At 43.4% G+C, this 24,319-nt stretch overlaps 1 long non-coding RNA gene and 1 other non-coding gene across 2 annotated transcripts; both read right to left on the reverse strand.

Moving 5' to 3' along the window:
• Positions 1-2,317: 2,317 nt before the first annotated feature.
• On the reverse strand, positions 2,318-2,388 carry TRNAG-CCC (transfer RNA glycine (anticodon CCC)). Its single transcript has one exon. It is a non-coding gene; the product is annotated as a tRNA-Gly (tRNA).
• Positions 2,389-5,317: 2,929 nt separating this feature from the next.
• Positions 5,318-19,537, reverse strand: LOC147466168 (uncharacterized). The gene is made up of 3 exons (XR_015189743.1): positions 19,336-19,537; positions 5,712-5,865; positions 5,318-5,614 (listed from the first exon to the last, which is right to left on the reverse strand). It is a non-coding gene; the product is annotated as an uncharacterized LOC147466168 (long non-coding RNA).
• Between the last annotated feature and the right edge of the window lie 4,782 nt (positions 19,538-24,319).

The raw sequence follows: 24,319 nt of genomic DNA on the forward strand, positions 1-24,319 counted from the left end.
GCACTGCATCATCCGCATACAAAAGCATGATTTCCCACCATGCGAGAAATAGTTCTCAAGGACAACCATAAGCTTTTGTGCATTCTCTAAAGTGTGTGATTGTAGCACTGCATCATCCGCATACAAAAGCATGATTACCGCATTGCAAATAGTGACCTCTTCAATGCCTTCTTCTTGCATAAAGGCAAGAAGAAGGCATTGAAGGCAAGAAGAAGAATAATGGTACTTGCATAAAGGCAAGTACCATTTTTCCAATTGATCGATGCATAGACCAACAAGAGTTGGTGACATCCTTGTTTAACCCCAGTGCTTGCAAATTTTTTTGATATTCCTCTTCCCATGCACAATTGACACGGCACCTTCCCATAGATTTGAGAAACTGCAGCATAAACTCACTTGGTTCTCCGCTTGGTTGTCACGCTTGCTACCACTAGGCATCGCAAGTGCTAATGCACAATGTAAGGAAGGTGGAATTCCACCAACATGAGAGCAAGATGCTCACATGTGTGCCACGCAAATACATATGCTTTACTTTTTTGAAAATCATGATTCTAGATCCAATGGCACGTGAGTTCATGCATCAGTCTACCCCCACCGAGGTCAAGTTATTCCAAGCCCTCGAAGGTGCATGAACATCCAAACCACCATATACTTCACCTCTTTGCTAGTGTCTCTTTCTAGATTGACGTTTATTGCCATGTGTGGAATGCCATCAAATCCATACAATCCCACCACTGAGCTTATGAATATGTCCGGTGTTTAGTAGTGCTACTTTTTTCCCTTTCTCTTTGGGTATTCTATGAATGGGGCAAGGGAAATCAATGCCATGAGGTTGTTTGCAAGCCCATGTAATTTGTTATTGGTTACGACTCTTCTTGTAATGTTCTATTCGGTCGAGATTTTTCTCTCAAAAGACGTGATTTCTCGCTTGTAGGTGGTTTTGTTGCCACAAGTTTAGTATAGACAAGGGTGCCTAGAGTTTGCAGCACCATTTGTTCCGAACATGCACTTAAAGGTAAGAATTTTCTAGATCACCAACCTATTTGTTTCACAAACTTCAATAAGTTATTTGTCAAAATCTATGGTTGTTGAAGCCCCATAGTTTTAATTATAGACAGAGAATGCGGCTCAAAGATATCACGTTTTCCTCATTATGCTGACATATCATCGATGTTTCTATCGCTACACTCATTATTTTCACTCAGTATAGATACACTTTTGTCCTTTACATTCATCTATACCCAAAAATGTGAAATGCTTCAAAACGTTCTCTCCTAGGATTATTTTTAGACACGATTATGAAGTACTAAAATTGCTTGTATGAAAAAATTGGCTTCCATAATGTGGCGTCTATAATCTCTTGGGAAGTTGTCAACACATGGCCAAACTACAAACTTTCAACCAAAAACACATTTAATCTACCATGTTTCCTGTATCAAATGGACAATGCTGAATCAAATATAACTTTCAACCAAAAACACATTTAATCTACCATGTTTCCTGTATCAAATGGACAATGCTGCTCAAAATGATCTTGATTCTAGGTGCCCCAAACCTCAAGGGAGAATGTTTGTATGAAATCGAATCCATATGCACAATCAAAACTTAGGTTCATATTGCATTTAAGGTACTAAAAATTTTGTCAAAGTGCAAAATTTGTCTTTAAATCATCACGTGCAATATTTCACGAATGGGCCATAGCTTGAAATACAAACATATCATATTTCTTAGGAGCATGCAAACATGTGCTAGTGCAAGTTATATAGCACTCTAAGAGTAACTAAGACGAGTTTTAGGATGGGCATTTACCAATATTATGAAAATGGACAAAAACAACACACAATTTTTGACTAATTGTAGTGTGAAAACTCATTCACAAGGTTAAAGATGGAATCTATAGTGCAAAAAAAAGTCCCGCAGCGCATAAGTCACCTTTGTGAATACAAAACACGTTAAAAGGACATAAAAGTGTCCCATTACCAATCTAGTGTCGCTAACTCTAAAGCTAATCATATTGAGTTTGTGCGAGATTCTCTTCATGCCCTGTGAAGGATTCATCACATTCACCACCCTCACAAAAAGGGGCAGCGGGATTCGAACCTACACCTTCATAAGTTTGCCCACAGAAGCTGCTCTTGTAATCTGCTCGTGTGAGCTATTGATGCTATTAATCATCATCATGATAAATGTATCAGCCTGGCACACACTCTCCTCCTCATCTGAAATCAGTAACTGTTGCGTAAGGAGAGTGAAAAACAGGGAGTTAGAGACATCTGTGCGTCCAGATTCAAAATGGTTAACGACCTGGAAAAGGAGCTGCGCAGCCGGGGAATCGAACCCCGGTCAGTACCGTGGGAGGGTACTATGATACCACTACACCAGCTGCGCTTGATGCAACAACAGTGAGCACACACATTTTCTATATAAATCACGTAAAAGTGGCTACAGGGGAAATTTTAGGTTTATAGGTTTAGATCGAGAAAGAATGGAATGTGGAGATAGTTTTAACCCACCTCAGTTTCATGGCCGGCTCTACCCAGCACCTCAGTTTCTCTCTCGGCAAGACTCCACAGGACCGTACCATCCAAAAATAAAAATCCCAGGTTAAAACGATGCATTTATCATGCTCTGGCGATCACTGACCCCTGCTAACTAACAAACTAGTCCGCAATCGCAGCCTTAACTATTGTGTAGAGAAAATCAACAAATCATCTACACTTTGCACGTACACTACAGAGTCATGGCTACTCACTTTGACTTCCAAAGGGAAGAAGAAGCTTGCACGACGGAAGAAGTCTACCGTATTCCCATCTCCATACTCGCAATGTCTTGGTCATATAACCATGCCTACGGATCCCACCTATTAGTTCACAATGAAATCGAGTGTGCTTGTGAGGAATGTTTCACGATTGTTTTTCATTGGCATGGTTTGCATTCAAATTTGAATGATACAACTAACTTTGAGAGAGAGAGAGAGAGAGAGAGAGGGGGACTTGAATCGTTTACCGCTTTATCTACCTTTTGGCATGCCAATGTGTGCAGAGAAAGTGGACTTTAAGACTTGAATCATTTACCGCTTTATCTACCTTTTGGCATGCCAATGTGTGCAGAGAGAAGGTGTGCACTAAAGCCCACACCAATAGATAAGAATTGCATATAATTTACGCTCCTATGAAAAAACCATTTCTTCTCCACATACAAGTCAACCTAGGTATACATTAGGGAAACTTCACCCAAGTGCCTTCACCTTCTCTTTCACTAACTTATCCAAAGCGTGTAAAGAGCTGAGTGCACACCCTTCTCCATTCTTGTCCCATTGAAAAAAATGGGACAGTCAAAAAAACTTCAATAAGGACTTTTATTTATGAAGACCTTTGTACTTTGTGGGCCCAAAATTTGGTAAACACATTACTCTCACAATCTTGACCAAAGGTGTAGGGGGGGGGGAATATAATTGATCTGTAATCAAAAACTTACATATGTCCCACTTAAAAGAGTCACAACAATTAATTTGATTTGCCTTAAGCGCGCCAGCTTTTTATGTCAGATGCTTTTGACTTTGGCCTTTAAATATGAGGCTTGGGGGGGCCTCTTTGGTACTCTATTGCGTGCAACTTGCAAAGACGGTCCCCTACAGTTGTACCTTTGTTCGAAACAATACAAAAGGAATACCAAGATGGGACGGCACGGGTGGGGCTAACACATCTACGAGTGGAACTCCGCCACTCTCTCTCTCCCCGGTTGTGGACCTTACTTGCACGAGAGAAGAAAAGTAAGGAGAAAGCGTCTTCAACGGCAAAAGCCATGGAGTCCCTCTCAGTGATGCTAGATGGAGTGACACTTGCAAGATGTCTATCCATGGAGTGGTTGCCTATTTAAAAAAGGAGAGGTATTTCATCGACTCTCATAACACACAAGCACCACCTATTCAAGAGGGGAGTGTACATCAACGCTCATAACACAAGAAAGGTCGTTGATGCACTTTCCACCAAATAGAGCCATGGGCAACCATCACTGAGATCGATAGATTGGTTCTTTTTAGTTGGCACATGGTGCATAGAAACAAGGGAATGAGGATTGGGGGCCTAGGAATAGGGAATGGCCATTCCCAGATTGGGACAGCTTAGAACAAAAGCGAATGGATGGTTGGATGCTTGAATGGTGGGGACAAGGAATGGCCAACAGATAGTTTTTTTGAAAAAACGAGAAGATTTTTAAGGAATATCCTAGCCATTTTCACCATGACTTTTGGCTCCTTCATGACCACTTTTGGAGGTCCCCATAGCTTACTCAGGGATGGCCTCAAGCTTGGCCTCCTAAACCTTCATTGTTCCAAGCTCAAGCTCCCTCTACTCTTAGAAGAAAGAGAATCTTGTTAAGTAGCATATGACTCGAAGTGATTCTCACATACATGTCGTATCTAGAAAAACAACTATGGTGTTACCATGGCCATTTTGTAGGTGAATTATAACACTCAATGTGAAGTGGTCTAGAGCAATACAGCATAATTTCAAGTATTAAAGCACCGGGATATTGAGTAGGTAATCCATTCAATTAACTCATCCACCACTAGCCCAAGCAACTACAAATAGAGCACCCTTTCACTTGAAGATGGCACTTTCATCAACCTCTCTACAATTTTCTTTGTCATAACTACTAATATTGTTGTATTATTAGCACATTTAACCCTCCTAACAATTTGGCATTGTATAACATTTTGCTAGGTAGGTGAATATCTCACCTAGTGAGAATGACTCTCAAAGGACCTCTCACAAGGACAATCAATTTTATTGCGGACTGTAGGTGGGACATTCACTTCCCTAAGCATGGTCATATGACCAAGACATTGCTAATAAGGAAATAGGGCTTCCATAGAGATGATGCATATCGAGATGGGCATGCATTCCATACTTTCTATCACTACACATTTGCTTTTCTTTGGCATGGTTTGCATTCAGATTTGAATGCTACAACTAAACTAAAGCAAAGTAGAGAGAGAGAGAGAGAGAGAGAGAGAGAGAGAGAGAGAGAGAGAGAGAGAGAGAGACTTGAATCACTTACCACTTTATCTATCTTTTGGCATTCCTGTGCGCGCAAAGGTGTGCACTGAAGCCCACACCAATAGATAAGAAGTGCATATAATTTACACTCCTATGAAAAAACCATTTCTTTCTTACATACAAGCCAGCCTATACAACATCCAGAACCAGTAAAGAGCTGAGTGCACAACCTTTTCAACTTCTTTCTCAGAAACAACTTGAAGCAAGAACAAAACATTGAACCTTTTCAACTTCTTTCTGAGACACATGCAAGCAGCTTGAAGCAAGAACAAAACATTGTTGTCCAAACTTTTATTTACCAAGATCCTCTTACTTTGTGGGCCCAAAAATCTTGAGTGTCACAATTTTGCCCAAAGGTGTTGGGGAAAAAAATTAATTGACCTGTAATAAAAAACGTACATATGTCCGCTAAAAAGAAGTCGCAACAATTATTTTGGAAGTTAATGAATATTGACAAAGTTGAAAGGCTGCGGTTCGCTCAAACCATTCAAGTCCAATTTATTTGACCTCAAAAACAAGCATCAAGCAAGCAGCAGCAACACAACGCTGCCAAGCTGCACATTTCAGCACCACAGTAGATGAGATGAGAAGGCCTACCTACTATGGCAACAAACCGAATAGCAAAATAATCGACCACCAACCCAAACTTACCAGCCCTCCATGAAGCTAGGCCCACTCTGATTTTGCTGCTGCGGATGCCCTTGCTGCTGGTAACCTTGAGGAGGATATCCTTGCTGAGGATACCCCTGCGGAGGGTAACCTTGTGGAGGATAATCCTGTGGAGGATAGCCTTGTGGAGGGTAGCCTGACATGAGACACGTTAAGAAGCACTCAGCATCCCAACAGCATATTTACTAAAAGAATGATTTCCGTAATAATCTGGTACATTCTGTAATATTATGACAGCAATTTTTGAAATTAGATATATGTTGATGCGGATACAGGAGCTCTTAATGTTCAAACAATCAGCTACTAAGACTTGAAATTTCTTTAAGAACTGAAGTTTCCACCATCAGATCTTACAACCTTTTTCTTGGACTCTGTCATGTAGCCCAAATATGTTCCATTAAACATCCATCCCACATTGAAGCAGGAAAAGCACCCTGCCAGATTCATCGCAAGTAGCCATACAATAAACCTAAGGAGCAGCTACTCCCTTGATTACAAAGAGTTCTTGGTACCAAGAGAAAAGACCTTACTATTCTCCACATGCAAATATTTGTACCTACTTCACCAACTTGCTAGACTTGAAACTTGATAACAACCAACGACCAACAAACCACTACACAAAATCCTCGACCACAACACACACATTCTAGAGATACTCGCCAATGAGATCCTCGCTTGACTACTCGCCAATGTGGCAACTGCTAACCTTAGTTGTTGGTTTCTTTCCGATGATTTTTATTTAATTTTTGGGACCCTCTTTTTGAAGTCACAAATGGCCTGACATTGTGTGGCCAATGTGAAACGACCGATGGCCAAGACTTTCACCCGCAGACGAGAAGGCCTTGTCGCCACGAGTTGGTCGGGCCGGCCGGCACTGGATTCCGAGCAGTAAAAGGGTGTCTAGGCTCAGTTCAAAGTCATTTAGGCCCCCTCGCTACACTTATAAGTAGGCGGGTACTAAGAAAAATAACTCAGAGGCATAGTGGACACATGGCAACACCAGAAGCTGCAGAAGTCAAATCACTACCACCTCAGCCAGTCTTGGGCGCCCCAAATCGATTTGGGCTGATATGGGCTGCTTTTTTGTGTGTGTGAGTAGTTGGTGTAAGTGATGAAGCTTTAATGGAAAGCTTGCCTTCTCCCTTGCACTATGTAGCGCGATGATTCTGCTCTCGTGCACCTCTCTTCCCTTATGAATACAGAAACATGATAGCCCACTGGAGGGCTTTTCATCTGTATGTACAGTCGTGTGGGTTCATGCACGATTGCCGAGGCAAAGAGCCTCTTGCAGAGGCAAAGAGCCTCTTGCACAGGTACTGGATTAGCTAGTTGCTAATCCCTCGCAAGTACAAGTCATTTCGGAGAGATTTCACGCGAGAAATCTCGTCCAATTCAAAGGGCAAGTAGCCTTACAGGTGCGGGAGCTCGAGGACTTGCTATGGATGCGACCGGCTTGCAAAACGGAGCCCGACACAGGGAAATAGAGCCTGCTGTGTATTTTTGCAGGTTTAGCGTTTCGGCCCTAAAAGCTCCCTAATACTCCCACGAGGTCCGGGGACGCGAGGGGCCATTGTGCGGGTAATCTGGCGCATTTTCAGGGCAAAAGACAGAGAATTCAGCCAGCTGCAGATTCTCGCCATGTTCTCAGAAAGTGTCCGTATGCGCCAAGAAAGTCACTTACTGCGTGGGGATACAGCCTGTGAAGCATCCTACTACATTTATGCTGCCGAAATCGGGCCAGAACAGGTCATTTTATGTCACAAACCGGTGACGTGGCGTGGCCATTTGGACAGCACCCCCTGGCTGGCTGGCTATAGAAACCCAGAAAACACGCTGCAGTGCTGACGTGGCAGCAGTGTACAGAAACCCGCAATTTACGGCGCAGAATGCGGAAAAGCAGGCTGACCTGGCAATGCGTATAGCAACTGTACGGAATTCCGCCTTTTGCACTGGGAAAAAGCAGCTAAAAATCTACGCCAAATTTGAGAAGCTTTTGAGTCAAATTGCTTTATTTTTAATGCTTTTAAAAACTAAAAGCTTTTGGGGCTCTGCTTTTGGCATCCCTTGTGACAAATAAATACTGGCTTGGGCTCCCTCTTCTCAAAGTATCTGGACGCAGAGTCTGAGAGTGAGACCCCTCCCACTCCCTGTACTTTAAGTTGCAGATTAATACAAAAAGAATAGTGAAAGGGACGCCAGTCTTTGGGGCCAATATCTCTAGGCACGGAACTCCGCCGGACCGTGTCGAATCAATTGTGAACTGTGAACTGTTTTGAAGTGAATCTGTAACAGACTTGGACACTCCAAGTCGAGAATCTACCGCGACAGCACAAGTAAACACTTCAAAACAATTCACAGTTCACAATTGATTCGACACTGGCACGACGGAGTTCCATGCCTAGAGTTATTGGCCCCAAAGACTGGCGCCCCTTTCGGTATTTCTTTTTGTATTAATCTAAGTTCAAAGTACAAGAGTGCGGGCAGGTGCTCACACTCAGACTCTGCGTCCAGATGCTCTGAGTCGTGAGACCTGCTCACATATTTAAAGGTTACAAAGGATGCCAAAAGCAGAGCCCCAAAAGCTGGTAAACTCAAAACCCCCTTCGAAAAATAAAGCAAGAGCTTTCCTTTTTTTTTGTCTCTCTCGAGCCATACTTGGCACAAAAGCAAAGCAAAGCTTTTTTTTTAAAGTAAGCTCTCTCTCTCTCTCTCTCTCTCTCTCTCTCTCTCTCTCTCTCTCTCTCTCTCTCTCTATCATTGCGTGAAATAAAGCAAGCCAATAGCGTAGGAAAAGCATCGCCCAAAAGCTGCCAAAAATTCCGCAATCAGGGCCGTAAAACGCGGGCTGCCATGTAAGCACTATTTCCGTGATTCGCGCTGCAAAACGCGGACCTGTCTGTACAATACAGCCACGTCATCATTTCAGCCGGGACCAACAAACAAGTGTATGTGTGTGTACAGGGCAGCCACGTCACCAATTTGTGACATACCCCCCTCTTGAAAGCATTGTAATCGCCCTCGATTACGCTTGCAAAACAGACAGAAGCCATAAACTGTCTTACCAGAAACTAACTGTTAGTACCTACGCACTAGGAGCACACATCTAGCACATGTACCAATCGACAGTCACATCACACGACATCACAAGACATTACTAGACGTCACGGGACATTCAACATTCATTCGGATCTTAGACCATGATTTATCGACAATGCAATTAGCAATTGCATCTAGATCCAATCGGGACCTCAAATATGCTCGATTGACTAACCCCTATTGCAACCATGTCTATTCGAGATCATGTCTATTCGAGATCATTTAGACCAAAATGCTGCAATCATTTCGTCTATCAGTTCCTACACTTAAAAACAAGTCAAGAACAAATCAGTTTCATATTCAGGAATTCCATTTCATAAAGTCATACAACAGAATACTGTCAGCTCTCAGTGTCACTGAAGTTCAAAGAGACATCAGTGATCCTAGTATTCTAAAAATCAAGGCATCTGTTGACAAAGGAGCAGAGTAACTCCCCTCTTGTGCAACCCACTGCACCATATCTCCGGCCAAGCTGAATTCGGGGTTCCATTTGGAGTAAACTATGCTAAACCAAAAGCTTCAAGATAAAGACTCACAATCTAAGGAGTATCTGCTAGGTCCTCCTCCTCCATCCACTTCGCATCCAATGCAGGAAAGTTCTTGAATTTAACCAAGGACTGCCTTCTGACTTTACCCTTATTCTTTCTGTCCTTATGTGCCAATATCTATGCAAGAACAAGGATCTCCTTGTTTTCCTCCACTTCGGGTTGCTCATCGGGCTCCCCATCATCAGGGACATCACCTTTGAAAGGTTTCAAGAGACTCACATGAAATACATTGTGAATCCTCCAAGTGTCGAGCAGTTTCAGTCGAAAGGAGACATCATTGATCTTTTCAGAGATCTGGAAAGGTCCGTAGTATCGCATACTAAGCTTTGGAAAAAGCCTCTCCTTTCCCTTTTTCTTTCTCAGGCGTGCCTTCTCAAAACGTAAGAGCACCCAATCATCCTCCTTCAATTTCAAATCGCGACGATGGCGATCCACTGCCTTTTTCTGTCTTTCTTGAGATTTCTGCAAAGCCTTGCGGAGCTTTGTAAATGCCGTGTCTAAGTCGCGCATGTACTCATCAGCTTCAAAAATCTTATCTTTCGTGCTTACGAAGAGTGGAACCTTCACAACACCTTCAATAATCTCAAATGGTGCCTTCCCCGTCGAAGAGTGTATCGTGTTGTTGTAAGCAAATTCCACCAAAGGTAGATACTTTTCCCATTGAGTCTTCTGATCCAAGATGTAAGACTTCAATAAATCTAAAACCACTGAATTAGCAATCTCAGATTGCCCGTCAGTCTGCGGGTGGAACGATGACGAGAACTGCAACCGCGTGTCAATGTTCTCCCAAATTGCCTTCCAAAACAAACTCGTAAGTCTGGGGTCGCTGTCGGAGACAATCGTCTCAGGCATGCCATGTAATCTGAAAATCTCGGCCACAAACAGTCTTGCTAAGTGATCCGGCTTGATTGTTTTCTTCATTGGAATGAAATGAGCCTGCTTACTGAATTTGTCAATAATAGTCCAGATACCACTCTGTGTTCTCGAGAGATCAAAAATGAAATCCATTGCAATACTTTCCCAGGGGCGGGTGGGTATGGGCAAAGGCTGTAACAATCCCTTTGCTTTATGCCTATCAAACTTGACCTTCTAGCATACCAAGCACCTGCGCACAAACTCGTTCACATCCTTCTTGAGTCTCGGCCAAAAGAAGTATCCCTCTATCCCTTTCATGGTGGTAGCAATTCCGCGATGACCCGTAAAGGGCGGACAGTGGCATTTAGTTGTTACCTTTTCCCTCAACGTCTATGTAACGCCCAGCATAGTTTTCCTCATCAAGTAGCCGTCCCAAATGGAATATCCCGCTATTGTCTCCCCATCCCGTATTCGCGCGAAAACGTCTGCAAAATCCGGATCTGTGGCCTACTGGTCGACCATATCCTCAAAGCTCCTATGGTGAATCGCGGAAATAGCCAAAACCAACGGCTTCCGAGACAAAGAATCTGCCACCAAATTCTTCTGTCCCTGAACATGGACAATCTGGAAGTGAAACTGTGACAAGATGTTCGTCCACCGCATCTGCTTTTCCGATAGCTGCTTCTGTGACAAGAAGTAGCATAAACTCTGATGGTCTGTAAAGACAGTAAAATCCGCTCCGAGTAGGCAGTGCTGCCACTGAGTAAGAGCATGGACAACCGCCAAAAGCTCTTTCTCATAAATATGTGTTGTCAATTCCGTCCTTGAGAACAATCGGCTCTCGTAAGCAATGACATGGCCTTCTTGCATTAAGACCGCACCCATACTACAACCACAAGCATCACAATATACTTCAAATGACTTCTGCAAGTCCGACAAAGTCAAAACTGGTCCCGTGGTCAATTTCTCTTTCACTGTCTGAAAGGCAGTCACCTCTGTGGGTCCCCACGAGAAAGGGACTCCTTTCTGTGTCAAGATATGCAAAGGAGAAGCAACCTCTACAACTTTCGAATGAACCGCCTGTAGTACGAACACAATCCCAAGAAGCTTCTAACTTCATGGACATTCTTCAAATTGGGCCAATCACGAATAGTCTCTATCTTGGTCGGATCCATCTGCACTCCTGCTGCTGAGACAATGTGTCCCAAAAAGTGTATCTCTGGTAGGAAAAATTCACTTTTCTTCGCATTAATCACTAACTTGTGATCTCGTAATGCCTGAAAGACCTGAAGCAAATGGTCTCTATGTTATGCCTCATTCTTGGAGAAAACAATGATATCATCAAAGAAAGTGCCAACAAATAGCCTGTACTCTCGAAAAATCCTATCCATCATCCGGTTAAATGTCACAGGAGCATTGGTTAAGCCAAAGGCATCACCAAAAACTCAAATAACCCAAAAGTCGTTCGAAAGGCCATCTTGTAGACATCTCCCGGCGCGATTCGGATCTGATGATATCCACTCTTCAAATCAATCCTGCTAAAACACGAGGATCCCTGTAATCTGTCGAGTATATCATCGATCCTAGGAATCGAAAATCTGTTCTTGATGGTGATTTTGTTGAGAGCTCTATAATCGATGCACATTCTCCGAAATCCGTCTTTCTTCAAAACCAACAACACTGGAGAGCAATACGGTGAAGTACTAGGCTGGACAAGACCCTTTTCTAAGAGCTCTTTCACTTGGTTCATAATCTCTTCGTTCTAGGCTCGCCTCAGACGGTAGGGTGGCCGGTTCGGTGACGTGCTTCCAAGAATCAGATCAATAGTATGATCTTCAGGACGAGCGGGTGGTAACTCGCCTGGCAGGCCCTCTGAGAAGCAATCGACATGAGAGTGGAGAAAATCTTGGCGTTCTTTATCAAGTTCAGACATATTTGTCCTATCCTCATCACTCAACTCTTTCATAAAGATCGAGTAGACAAACAGACTGGATTTCATTAACTTTGAAATGGCCAGAGCCGATACAATAGGGAGAGACTCGCCCCTTAAGTTTAATATCAAGTACAATGGTTCTACCCTTCTCTGTTGTCAATGTTGCTTTCCTCGCCAGATAGTCGACCACGACGTTGTTCTTGTGGTACCAAGGAATCCCCAAGAGGACACCACAACCTTCCAAAGGCATTATGTAAAAGTCCTCATGCCCCAAATACCCCTAACAATGCAACCGAAGTTTGCCAATGACATCTATAATGGCTACATCCCTGCCGAGTGCCGCTAGAACTGCCTCCGCAAGTGGTCCCATCCGATCGGGTGCGATCTCGAGCCGCGCCGCCAATTCCGGTGAAATGAAGTTGGCCTTGACTCCTCCATCAAAGAAGATCAAGGCTTCTTGGTCTTTCACTTTGCCCCAAGCTCGGCAAAGTTCTGTACTCTCATCTACCGTCCTGGGATCGGTACCCACGCAATCTGGAGCCAATCCTTCCTTCTACTTTCTTTTCTGGGTCGTGCATCTTTCTTTTCTGGGTTGCTCTTCCTCTTTCTACTTTCATTTGTTGAAATCTCTTCGGCTCTTTGTGTCATGATCTCATTGGTGGGGTAGGTCAAACTACCAAAGTAAATGGCAAAACCCCGTTTCGCATGACTCATCAAGTCCTGAATAAAGCTGACTTTTGTTCCAAGCAGTGATCTCGGATCTCTGTAGGAAGACCCAAGGTAAACCGCTCAATTTGTTATATTGAACGAGATCTTCTTGAATGAAGAGGCGGGTAGAAAAGAGCTCCAGAATCTCTCGCAATAAGCGTCCACTGTATCCTTCTTGGTCATCCGAAGATGGTTCCAAGCAATTCGTATATCACGTTCATACTCTCGAGTCAGCCACAAAGAAATAAAAAGCCACTTGAATTTCAGCCATTTAATTGGTGCAGTCTTGTTTAATAGAAGCGTGGACCACCAAGTTCGAGCATTCCCCTTAAAATAAGAGGCAACTCTCTGAATCTTAGAGTGCTCAGAGTAACACCCAATTGATTGTCCACCTTTTTTAAACTCTCAGACTTTCTTCCTTTTGTCTTCCAGATTGTCATACTGGTTGGCTTTGTAAAAATTATTCTTCTTTGCATAAAAGCTGCTGTCATCCGAGTCCGAACTAGACGAGTCCTCTGTAGAACTATCAATCACGGGGCGAGATTTAGACTTCTTTGCCTTTTTCTTGCCCTTTCCGAAGCGTTGCTTTTTGCTTCGCTTTTTGACTTTTCTGTCTTCTTCGCTCGAGTCAGATGAGCTAGAAGAACTGTCAGAAGAAGAAGAAGAAGAACTGGGTACTCCTTCAAATCGAACACGCTTCTGCTTTCTTGCCTTTTCAAAAGTAGACTGATGACCCAAATAACCCAGGAAGTCAGTGCTTTTCTTCTGCTTTTTGTCGTGCTTTTTAGCTTTGTTTTGCGCGTCAAAAAGTTGAGCAATTCGTGCATCAACCACCTCTTCTAATTCCTTCTCTGTATACTTCTTGGGAGTAGGAGGTTTCTTGAGAGCGGGTTTTCGGGGTGGTTTTGTGGTTTTTTGCCACTGCGTGTGCACCTCCTAGAAAGAGGTCTCGCTCATATATTTTGCAAATTTTGGATCCTTCGCAAAATTGAGCATCATCTTTGTTGCATCGCCGATCAATTGACGACGCTCCATCTCCTGACGCTCCACTTGATTAGGCGGAGGCGGGCCGTAATCCTTGCCTGAATCTTCGTTGTGATCTCTTCCCGCATCTTCGGATGCAGAAGGAGTCGATTGATCCTTGCCTGAAGCCATAGATGCCGCGGAAAAAAAATTGGGACCGGATTTCCTGTAGAAGAGAAATTGGTCGTGCTCTCATACCACTGTAACAGACTTAGGATGCTCCAAGTCGAGAATCTACATAGACAGCACAAGTAAACACTTCAAAACAGTTCACAGTTCACAATTGATTCGACACTGGCCCGACGGAGTTCCCTGCCTAGAGTGATTGGCCCCAAAGACTGGTGCCCCTTTTTTGTATTAATCTGAGTTCAAAGTACAAGAGTGCGGGCAGGCGCTCACACTCAGACTCTGCGTCCACATGCTCTGAGTCGTGAGACTTGCTCACATATTTAAAGGTTACAAGGGATGCCAAAAGCAGAGCCCCAAAATCTGGTAAACTCAAAAGCTCCTTTGAAAAATAAAGCAAGAGCTTTCCTTTTTTTTTGTCTCTCTCAAGCCATACTTGGCACAAAAGCAAAGCAAAGCTTTTTTTTAAAGTAAATCTCTCTCTCTCTCTCTCTCTCTCTCTCTCTCTCTCTCTCTCTCTCTCTCTCTCTCTCTCTTATTCATTGCATGAAATAAAGCAAGCCAGTAGTGTAGGAAAACCATCGCCCAAAAGCTGCCAGAAATTCCGCAATCAGCACCGTACAACGGTGGCTGCCACGTTCCGTGATTCGCGCCGCAAAATGCGGGCCTGTCCGTACAATACAGCCATGTCATCATTTCAGCCAGGACCAGCAGGCAGGTGTATGTGTGTACTGGGCAGCAACGTCACCAGTTTGTGACACAATCTCTGCTGTGTCGCGGTAGAATCTTGACTCCAAGTCTGTCACAGTGGTATCAGAGCGCAGAAAGATTCTTCTTCTATAGAGGATCCGATCTTTTACAGCCCACACAGCTTTTGGGAAAGAATCTTCAAGCCCCAACCCCGGGCTTATTAGCCGCTCCCACCCTTCATACATCGCACATCGGACGCGCTCCCGTCTTCATCACTCTGTCTTACACGGCATAAAGCCATTAAAAATCCCAAATTACATATGGGTTCTGGTGAAGAATCTGACAGAGATGACACCTCTCAGTGGGAAGGCAAAGAAAAATTGAAGATCGGGTGCGCGGACTGAAGAAAAGAATGAAGATTTGGGCCAAAAAAAAAAATCGGACAAGTTTGCCATAAAAGGAGTACAAACGTCAACTACAGATTGGCATATGTGTGAACAGATTGATTAAGTACTCCAGGGACCCGAGATTAGTAATACACCTAAAGAATTACCCAATAAATAAGATTTACTCGAGATGGCGTGTGGCCATTGCTTCTCCTCTCAGGTAGGGAGTAAAGCCGGAAGACAGACGAGTGCAGAAAAGCAGAACCTATACTCGCAAAAAGACATGGACAAGCGAAGGAAAAAGCAAAGCTTCGGAAAGGGCAAGAAAAAGGCAAAGAAGCCTAAATTTTGCCGAGTTTCTGACAGTTCTACCGAGGACTCATCCTCAGATACTTCGGACTCTGACGATCACATGTTTCATCCAAAGAGAAACAATATGACTTCCTCGAAGATAAAAGCAAGAAAGTAAAAGAATTTCAAGAAGGCGGACAATCGATTTGAATCCTTTTCTAGGTTCCATGATGCTCGAACATGGTGGTTCACTCTTCTACTGAGAAAGGAAGCTCCGATTAAATGGTTGAAAAGCTTTTTATTTCTTCTTGGCTGACTCGAGAGTACGAACGTGATATACGAACTGCTTGGAATCATCTTTGGATGACCAAAGGAGATTCTTTGGACGCTTATTGCGAGAGACTTTGGAACTCTTTTCTACCAGCCTCTTCATTTACGAAGGTCTAGCTGCGGACTTCCAACAGAGATCCGAGACTACTGCTTGGAACAGAAGTTGAATTCTTTTGAAGAATTGATGGGTCATGTGAAACGGGGTTTTGCGATACATTCGGGAAATTTGACTTACCCCATTGATGAGATCTTGACTCAGAGAACCCAACAGACCTCTCACAAGGAAAGTAGAAAGAGAAAGAGTTCCCAAAACAAAGAAAAGAAAGATACACGTCCCGCACAAACTCTTAGAGAAAGGGGTTATCTATCTCAACGAGGGAGTGTTTTGGATGCGGAGGATGAGCACATCTCCGTGGGGATACTGTCTGTGAAGCGTCCTAGTACAATTATGCTGCCGAAATCGAACCAGAATAGGTCATTTTCAACCCAGATTATGCGGAACAGCTCGTCGGTATCTGCTTGGTAGCGCTCTAGCTTCCAGGACGTGTTCTTTTGAAGTGTTAATCCCAGCAACAAGTTTTTATTTGCAAAGTTTCTCTGTGTCCTAAAGTCTGAAGTAAAGTTTCTGATGAAAGCCAAAGTCTACCGCCCTATGGGCCGGTTTCAGTCCCCCACAAAGGTGATAAACCTCGCAAGCAACCTCCTGCCAAGAAAGCCAGAATTATAGTCACTAGTGGGACTTGTTCCATACATTTATGCAATTTCTCTACTCAATGCTTACAAGGAACTGTAAAGAGCCTATGGAAAGATTCGTGGTCACAAAGCCCTTATCTTCTTTGATCCACGAGCCACCGAAGATTTCATCCACCCAAAATTCCTCAAGCTTTTGCACTTTATGAGTACAACCAATTTGCTAGAGGCATTGAGGCAGAGCTAGCTACAACAAATACCAACACCGTTGTCTCATTCTGGGGTACCATGAGAAGGCCGACTTCCATATGGGTACTGCGACGCTCTTTTGGGAATGCCTTGGCGCCATGCTACCATTCCATACGCAACAAAACCATCACCTTGAACCAGGATCGCAAGACAATCGTCCTTCAAGTTTGACTTACAGAAACCAACCCAGAATGATTTTTATTGTATTTAGATACTTTTTGGAACACTGTTGAGAATATTGTTTGCAAATTGTTTGGAATAAACTACATCTGTTTAAACTTTTCTTGGTGTTGATTGAGTTTTATTGATTCTTGTTACAATGTTGGTTACCCACTTTGAAGCTCAAGGATGTTCTCTCATATGTGGTTAAGGTCTTTCTTTCCGTCTTGGAACAGTTGGCCGATCATTACATGCACGAATAAAATAGTTCATGTTCATACTAGACCTTATGGAGAAGGTCTAGTATGGCAATGGTACTTGACCTTCTTATGGAGAAGCGTATGCTACAACCATGACTTGCTACTATAGTAGCGTACTTAATGATCATCGACCATCAAAATACACCTTCTCAAAAGAGAAACTGAGAGCAACCGAACATATCTACATAAAACAATGTTTCAACTAGACTTTACTCTCATAAGTACTCGAGAGTGATCAGTCCCTTTGATCAAAGACTGCCTTCTCACTTAAAGTTCGAGGGTCTTCTGTTCAAAATCTCAGGAGTTAAATTGAATTCCCTTGCTCCAAACTTTCTCCGGATAGCAACGTATCCTTCGAGGAGAGAGAACAAAAATTTGTTGTTTCTGTGTTCAATGGTTCCCATCCCACTGCGGGGATTAGATTCTATGTACACTGCGATTTCCAACTTTCAGTCTGTACTGTTGACTCCAACATCCGCTGCAAAGTATCTTGCAGATGCATCTACAAAATTCGAGGCCTTCATTATTTTCAATACGGCCTGGATAAGCAAGTTAAATTAACTTTAACAATCTGTGCCCGGACAAGTGGCCGGACAAGTAATGCAAGAGCAATGCCAATGCGGCATTGTGTCGGGGAACCTTTGATATTCTCGTGGGAAGAATTAATGTTAACATTTGTGAATTAGTTGCACATTGTTAAAATGACTTGGGAACTTTTAAAACTTAAAAGTTGAAGGGCTCTCACTCTCCCTCATCTCCTAGCGCCCCCTTCTCTCCTTCCTGTCCATTTAAGAGGAGCATCCCTCCCTGTTGGGAGGTTGGCAGTGCTCCTACCCCCCCCCCCCCCCTGCCCCCCCCCCCCAATGTGAACGTGCTCTACGCGGTGGAGCTCTTCATTAGAGCTTGAGAGCAGCCCCTTGTGACATATGTGGTAGCTCTAAGCTCCCATTGTCTAGAACAAGGATTCTCACAGCCATAGCCACCTGCGGGTCATTTCCAATTTAGAAGGCCTTCTAAAACGTAGAGGGTGGTTCAAGGACCCTCCATGATAGAGGTGCTTCCAAGATGATATGATGCTGCATTTCCTAATTTGGAAGACCCTCTTAAAACGCCACTATCAGGTCTACGTGAAGGCGCTCTAAAGACACTTCCAAGCAGTGTTGTCCAATTGGACGAGACACCCCACACCAAAGAAGCGCATGTGAACAAGAAAAACTAGATCAAACACCACAATAGCACGTGCACTTACCTCAACACAGATTGCACACCTCCCAGCCCCCAAAAAACAGCCTCACACTCACCCAAACCACCCACACTCAGTAGTCCAACACACGAAACCAAGAGTAACCATGACCCAACACACAAATACCCTTCCTTTCCTTCCCCCCCTTGCGTCCCCCCAAAACACACACACACACACAACTGTGGCAAACCAAAGCATAGTGAAAAGAAAAACAATGAACCAAAGTAAGGTCACCCGCATTTGAGCCATTTTTTATGTTTAAGATTCAGTTACCCAAAACTTTCTTTCAGGGTTTTCTTCAAAGGTAAATGTAGAATTTTATACCGATTTGTGTAGCCACAAAGTACCATACATAAAATGAAGCAACACCTCTCCCTCCTTGTGTTGCAAATAAATAAGCCACAATAAATAATATAAGCTGCAAATGAGATGAATTTTCACAGAACAAAGCAGGCATCAATATCTTGTGAGCATCCTATAAAGCCAGAAGTGTCACTATGTAACGCTAACCTCCTCTATAACCCACTCCACACTGTGAACAGGTAACAACTGCATGTCAAACTAACTTCGGGTTTCAGATCCCATTTTCAAGTACAAACATCTGAAAAGAAATTTGACACTGCACTCTCAAAATCATCTTCTAGTTGTATCATCGATTCATCTTCTTCCTTCTCAAGCAAGCTTGCCACAAAGTCAGCTCCTCTATGTGAAAAGGCTTGTCGCAACTATCATAGCATTGATGCCAACAAGCCCCAAAAATAGAAGATGAAACATGCATCTTTGACTAAAAAAAGATAATCTAACCACAATTGGCAAATTTCCTACAAATAAGACAGAAATTCTCTGTAAACAGCTCGCAAAGCAGGAATCGCCCAAAGTACACCCGCATGTGTCCTCTCTTCAGCCACAAAGCTGTGGATAACACCCTTCTATCGGGAACCGGCTTTCAGAGAATCAAGCATGCATGCAATTTGCTTTGAAAACAGGCGCAATTCAACGCACACAGCATAGCGCCAAACCTTGTGGAGGGGGGGCCATGACAGGCGGTTTGGAATCCGGATAGTAGCTCATCTTCGCTGCCTGCTGCTGCAATCCTGCGTTGCGGTCAAGCCAAGGCAGAAGGACTCCGCTTTCTAAATTCGATGTCTTTTTCTGGTGAGAGGTAAGAGAGTCACACGTCAAAGATATCTTAATGCAGTTTAATAACCCAGTTAAAGTTTGAGCCTTGGTCAATGGCTTTTGAAAATTAAAGTAACCTCCCCACTCCACTATGAGCTGTAAACCCTACCTACCCCACCCTATAGAGACTCTCTCAAGCATAGTATCTATGTCTTCCACTCATCTCGAGACTCTCTCAAGCATATAATCTCTAGTCTTGTGCCTTGTTGGCCTACCTGTGGGGCAAAGGTCTTAGTGTTTGGTTATGTTTTTTTAGCTTTGAAGATAAAGTAATGATGGTTGGTGATCCTATAAATCATTGTTGATTTCTTTCATGAGAAATCTTAAACTTAAGAAAATCAATGCTACTCATTCGTTTCTTCAACATCTCTCTCTCTCTCTCTCTCTCTCTCTCTCTCACACACACACACACACACACACACACTGAGAATTTCATGTCCACACCTAGCAGCGGCCGTTGGCCTAGGTCCTTGACCCCCTTGGGTTTGCTCTTAGCCTTACATTACTCCCCCTTGGAAAAGTGTTTTCGTCCTCGAAACCAAAAGTAGGAAACTTCTTCTTAAGAACACTAACGTTTTTCCAAGTGGCACCTTCTTCAGGTCGGTCTTTTCACTTGACTAAAACTTGTCGATGCACATGATGACGAGTACGTAAATCATGATAGTCTAAGACGCATTCAAGTTCATGAAGTTGGGTTGGAGGTTCAATGAAATCAACCAAAATCTGTTGGTCAATGACATCGTCGTCCCCATGTTATTGTTTACGTAAACAACTCACATGAAATACCAGATGAATACAAGAGCGCGCAGGTAATGAGAGTTTGTAAGACCTATCACCAACTCGCTTAAGTATCTTGAAAGGTCCACATTATCTCGGAGATAATTTAGGAGTTGGCCTAATCTTCAGACTTTTTGAATGCTCTGGGACACGCAAAAATACCTCCGTCTCTTCCGTGAAGGTAACTTGCCGACGCTTCTCATCCGCATACTTCTTATACCAATCCTGTGCTTGTCAAACATTTTGACGAGCCAGTCTTGTCATAAAATCTAATATCTAACTAACCCAAATGATTTTCTCATATTAAATTGATCACTTAATGTGGGAGAATAAACGGGAACAAGTGTTAAGATATAGGTATGTGCTTTTAGATCTATCTCAACACGGGGCCAATGTAAAGGGGCCCAAAAGGGAGATGGTCTATCAAAGAGCAAGGCTAACCAATGGAGCATAAGACCTTAGGGTTAGCTTCATTGAAGACCTCCAATAAATGTGTGTAAAAGTCCTTTTGACCTTAAGTAAGCTAGGGATGAGCTTGAGGTGGGAACCCGGCCCAAGCTCGAGGTGCTTGTCCTGCTTGAGGTGCTTGTCATGCTTGAGGTGTTTTTCATGCTTGATGTGCTTGATTAAGATGCTTGAGGTGCTTGACTGGCTCCATGCTTGAGGTGCTTGACTTGCTGCATGATTAAAGTACTTGAGGTGCCTTGAGAAGCTTGCCTGAGATGCTTGTGGGAACCCCCCCCTAGTTCAAGTGCTTTGTCATGCTTGGTGAGTAAGGTGCTTGATCACCTAAAAGTCAAAAGCATTCCTACAAGAGGGGGGGCGAGCCCTTTTCCTAGGGCCTAGAGAGAGAACACCTACTCACACACACAAGGGAAGCCCATCTTGAAGAGGCAGCAAGGACACATGTCAGGCCCCTACCCATGTTACCTTCATGTGTTGCTTGAAGCCTATTGGCTAGGCTTCAAAGGGGTCCAATGATAAATTACATGAATTATCTAATTGTTTTAGCATTTATCAAGTCCTCTCTCTCAAAGGGGAAAGGGGGACACTTGTCCCAAGGCTACCCATGTTGCTTGTAATGGCTCCTGCTTGTGATTGGCTAGGCCTGGAGGGGTCCAATGAGCTTCAGGCATGAGCTACAAGGGGGGGTCGACCCAAGCAAGCTAGGGGGGTGCCTAGGGGGTATACTCACCCACACACACTCACAAGCACTCTCATTGTGTGATATGCAAAGTGCAAGAGCTCCCTCTCCAAGCAAGTAGAGGTTGAGAGCCTACACCAACACTCTTGGCTATGGAGTGCAAATCCAACCAAGAGCCATGCTTCAATGCTTAAGCTTGCCATCTCCTTCTTCTTCATTACTATGCTATTATGTATGCTAGCAACAAGAGTATGATAAGTGAGGAACTAATTCTTTCTCCTACGAAATGTTTCTTCTTCCTCTTCCCTACCCTCATTCCCTGCTAGCTCTCTCCACCTTCGAAGGTGTTTGAGGTCTTGGGACTGAGGCTTGGGATAGTTAAAGCTTTCTTCAAGTTTATGTTATGTTTGTGGTGCATGAAGCCTTCCATCTTCATGGCATCACCTAGGTCACAAGGAACACAAAGACTGTATTGTAACAAGTCTCTCTTTATGGGAGAAATCATAATACAAATGCCTATTGGAGGGGGGACCGGCTCCACATAAATCCGGTCCTCAATTGTTGTCATGTTCTCTAAACTCTCTCTCTTGCAAAAGTATTGTCTATTCCAAGTTAACTAATTGCTATGATTATGTTGCTATCTTCAATTATGTATACCCGCTATGCTCACAAAATCATTTCTTGAAAGTACTCTCATTAAATTCCGCTATTCGCAAATTGAATAGGCAAATTCCATTACAAGTCTCGACATTTCTATATGGTCTTGGAGAAAATCATTAACATGTTGGAGCTTTTCAGTTGCCAACCACATCATAATTGGTGACCTAGGTTGAAAACCGTATATGAGCATGAAAGGACTCAAATCAGTCTCACATGCTTAGCACTATTGTAAGCAAACTCGAGAATAGGAAGATAATCTTCCTAATTTGATTGCTTCTTGCTAACATATGCTGGTAGCATATCCTCTAAGGGGAAGGAGAATATGCGAGCTTGGTTGAAGCGAGCATTTTTTCCTCCTCCACCCTTGCCGCTCACTACCACCAAATGCCGCCCATTGCAGCCTCTACCATCGGTGACAAGTGGCACTATTTTTGAGCCACCGCAACCCCTCTTGCTCCTCCACATTGCACCACCAACTTCCAACTCCTCTCCTCTCTCTCTCTCTCTCTCTCTCTCTCTCTCTCTCTCTCTCTCTCTCTCTCTTTGTAATGGAATTGGCCTATTAACTTGAGAGTAGCCGAAATTAGAGAGAGTACTTTTGAGAAATTACTTTGTGAGCATAGCGGGTGAGAATTGGCCTATTAACTTCAGAGTAGCGGAAATTAGAGAGAGTACTTTTGAGAAATTACTTTGTGAGCATAGCTGGTGAACATAATTGAAGATAGCAACATAACCATAACATTTAGTTAACCTGGCATGAACAATACTTTTGCAAGAGTTAGAGTTTTAGAGAACATGACAACAGTTGAGGACCGGATTTATGTGGAGCCGATCCCCCCTCCAATAGGCATTTGTATTATAGTTTCTCCCATAAAGAGAGACTTGTTACAATACAATCTTTGTGTTTCTCGTGACCTAGGTGATTCAATGAAGATGGAAAGCTTCATGTATCACGAGCATAACATAAACTTTGTGGAAAGCATTAACTATCCCAAACCTCAGTCCCAAGACCTCAAACACCTTCGAAGGTGGAGAGACCTAGCAGGGAATGAGGGTAGGGAAGAGGAAGAAGCAACATTTCATAGGGTTTGCCCTTAGCCTTACATTACTCCCCCTTGGAAAAGTGTTTTCGTCCTCGAAACCAAAAGTAGGAAACTTCTTCTTAAGAACACTAACGTTTTTCCAAGTTGCACCTTCTTCAGGTCGGTCTTTCCACTTGACTAAAACTTGTCGATGCACATGATGACGAGTACGTAAATCATGATAGTCTAAGAGGCATTCAAGTTCATGAAGTTGGGTTGGAGGTTCAATGAAATCAACCAAAATCTGTTGGTCAATGACATCGTCGTCCCCATGTTATTGTTTACGTAAACAACTCACATGAAATACCAAATGAATACAAGAGTGCGAAGGTAATGAGAGTTTGTAAGACCTATCACCAACTCACTTGAGTATCTTGAAAGGTCTACATTATCTCGGAGATAATTTAGGAGTTGGCCTAATCTTCAGACTTTTTGAATGCTCTGGGACACGCAAAAATACCTCCTTCTCTTCTGTGAAGGTAACTTGCCGACGCTTCTCATCAGCATACTTCTTATACCAATCCTGTGCTTGTCAAACATTTTGACGAGCCAGTATCGACATTTCTATATGGTCTTGGAGAAAATCATTAACATGTTGGAGCTTTTCAGTTGCCAACCACATCATAATTGGTGACCTAGGTTGAAAACCGTATATGAGCATGAAAGGACTCAAATCAGTCTCACATGCTTAGCACTATTGTAAGCAAACTCGAGAATAGGAAGATAATCTTCCTAGTTTGATTGCTTCTTGCTAACATATGCTGGTAGCATATCCTCTAAGGGGAAGGAGAATAAGTGAGCTTGGTGAAGCGAGCTTTGAAGCGAGCATTTTTTCCTCCTCCACCCTTGCCACTCACTACCACCAGATGCCGCCCATTGCAACCTCTACCACCGGTGACAAGTGGCACTATTTTTGAGCCACCGCAACCCCTCTTGCTCCTCCACATTGCACCACCAACTTCCAACTCCCCTCCTCTCTCAACCTCCAACCACTCTCTCTCTCTCTCTCTCTCTCTCTCTCTCTCTCTCTCTCTCTCTCTCTCTCTCTCTCTCTCTCTCTCTCTCTCTCTCTCTCTCGCACAATCTCATGTTTTTTTTCTCCCTCTCCTTTGTTTTTCTCTTCTTTCTCTCTCTCTCTCTTTGTAATGGAATTGGCCTATT

Source organism: Adiantum capillus-veneris, chromosome 1, assembly GCF_014529385.1.
Source record: "Adiantum capillus-veneris isolate H3 chromosome 1, ASM1452938v2, whole genome shotgun sequence".
NCBI classification, from domain to species: Eukaryota; Viridiplantae; Streptophyta; class Polypodiopsida; order Polypodiales; family Pteridaceae; genus Adiantum; species Adiantum capillus-veneris.